Source organism: Camelus ferus, chromosome X (genome assembly GCF_009834535.1).
Source record: "Camelus ferus isolate YT-003-E chromosome X, BCGSAC_Cfer_1.0, whole genome shotgun sequence".
Classification (NCBI taxonomy): Eukaryota; Metazoa; Chordata; class Mammalia; order Artiodactyla; family Camelidae; genus Camelus; species Camelus ferus.
The window spans coordinates 100,691,338-100,693,941 of record NC_045732.1 but is presented as its reverse complement, the minus strand read 5'-3'; the positions used below and the strand labels follow the sequence as shown (position 1 = coordinate 100,693,941).

General features: G+C 33.7%; 1 pseudogene; it reads left to right on the top strand.

Annotated features, from left to right (window-relative positions):
- The first annotated feature begins 315 nt into the window (after positions 1–315).
- LOC116661903 lies at positions 316–2,141 on the top strand (annotated as a pseudogene).
- Positions 2,142–2,604: the final 463 nt, after the last annotated feature.

The window sequence follows — 2,604 nt, the reverse complement described above, 5'->3', positions numbered from 1 at the left end:
AATTACAAATGATAATGAAATAGTTATAACATTTTTGTACAGGATTTACACAAATTTCAATTTAAATTCCAAAACTTTAAAATAAGTTTATTTATTCAGTGCATTATTTATACTCTTTTCACCACTCTGGTATAAATTTGTGTACAAAAGGAAGGAGATTGATTTTATTTCATAGACACCAAATTTAATTTATTTAAAAAGATTTTGTGGGAATAAAATTTGTAGGTCACACTATAAAAATAAACATCATATATGTTTCATTTTAACTGGATGAATGAGAAGTAAACTCTGGCTGAATGTTACAGTTTGGTTGCTGGGAGACCAGTCATTTTGTGATGTCACAGCTACTCAGGTTGAGAATCACTGTGATGTCCTAGCAGTTTATGTGTGCAGGCCTGCCAAAGCAGTGTTTGAAGCAGCAGTGCTCAAAATCAGGCAGATTAGAAAAGGAGCTGGAGAAAAAGTTATTTGAGATGGCACATGTTTCTTCAGAAATTCAAGATGTGTCTCCTAAAGATGGACCAACTGGTTCATGAAACAGCAGTAGATCTCTATTGTGTGATCAAACATTCTCAGGGGACTTGGACTTCAGGTCTATGTTTGAACAAAATGCTTTTCAGACTTTGTGTGAAGAATCCTTGATAAAAAGACCATGTTACACACATTGTGTCTCTGAACCAGATGAAGATAATGATTTTCGTTCTCTGGCATTTCCAAGAAAACTCTGGAAAATGGTTGGGAGTGACCAGTTTCAATCCATCTGTTGGGATGATAATGGAACTTCTATAATGATATTTGAAGATGTATTTAAGAAGGAAGTTTTGGAAAGAAAGGCCCCTTTCAGAATATTTGAAACTGGAAGTATGAAAAGTTTAGTTAGACAGCTTAACCTTTATGGGTTCAGTAAAGTGCGGCAGAATTTTCAAAGATCTGCTTTTCTAGCTGACTTTCTGGCAGAAAAAAAAGAAGTCTCTGTTTTAAGCAAGGTATTCAGAAATTTTAGTCACCACTTCATAGCTTATATATAAATTTTTTTTTGTACATCAGTCAATGGTAATATAAATGTAAAGTTAGTTTTTGAAAATTGTATAAAACTACTAAGGCTAAAATTCTTTCTTTTATCTAAAAAATGAGGACAGTGCATTAAGTATTCAAGATTATGAGAAAGTTTGCTAGCAACTATGAATCTTATCAAAATGTAAATAAAGGTATTAAAGCTACTTTTAAAAAGGGGCATTCACCATTACTGCAAATGTTAATGTTTTAAATTTGATGACTATACTATTTAAATGTGTATTTTCCAAATAAGGAATTTCAAAAAATAGTCAGTAATGTTCATATTTTGATGATATTATCTTTGTATAGTAACCGTGAAATATGAGGTTTTATAGAATAGGCTTATTTTAGTGTATATTGGTTGAAAGTTTTACTAAATTCTTTCTCCTTTGTAACTGCAGTTCTATCATAATCCAAATTTTAAATGAGGCTGTCCCCAGATTTAGTGAGAATAAAAAGAAGAGTTGGGATTAAAAATGCTTCTCTGGTATCTTCATTGGCTGAAGATTTCAACAAGAAGCACTTTAAAACAGGGGGTATTGTGGACAATCATAATTCTAGATTTGTGGCTGACACTAGTGGAGAAAGCGCATTTTTACCTTCTGAAATTTAAACATGCCTCTAATAAGAAAGCCCTCTACTAGCCACCTATTTGGTGATACAACTACCCCAATGAGAGGTGATTATTCTCCTGCATCCCCAATGTCAGTTAGACCAACAGAACAAATTGCAGTGGATCAACGTGCTATTTTAAATCAGTTGCCCACTTTCCACGTGCACTCACAAAGCAGCTACACTGAAGCAAATAGCCATGTTGTGAATTTCATTACAACTACAAATTCTAATTCTCAGTATAGCAACTTATCTCCATACAGGACAATTATCTTGGACTGATGGTGGAGTCTTCTACTTTTCCGGATAGATATCACAACATATGTGCCAATGAAGGTCCTTTTTCTAAACTTCAACCGGAGAGCAACACACGGTTTCCGGTGCCGTTGATAGCTGATACATCAGCTATCTCTCTTTCACGGCCAACTCATCAGCCAACTGCAGGTTATGAACATCATCCTAATTACAACTGATCTACTAGAGGATTACCACATTATGCAGGATAACAAAGATTAAAATTGATGGTGGCAAATGTTGACAAATATCTGCAATTTTTTTTATTTGAACAATAAACATACATGTTTACCTATATTTTCCTTGTTTCTTTTAAAAATACATTTAAGAGTAAATTGGGAGACTCAGTAAACATTTGAAGAAAAAAGAGATATTTGAATGATATGATCATTTGATGGAACAATATGGGAGTGATTTGAATAGTTTCTTGTAAGGAAGAGGAGAAAAAGTAAGTATTTGGGAAAAGACTAAAACATGTAGAGAGGGAAAATTACTAAGTAGCTTCTGGTTCATCCTGGAAAGTATTAACAGTGTTAAGTTAGGATAAGTTGGAACAGGAGATTAATGGAGGAACCAGCCCAGGGATCATGGTCTCTATTATGTCATCACTGGAATCATAAAGTTCACAAGATGTAGTCTCAG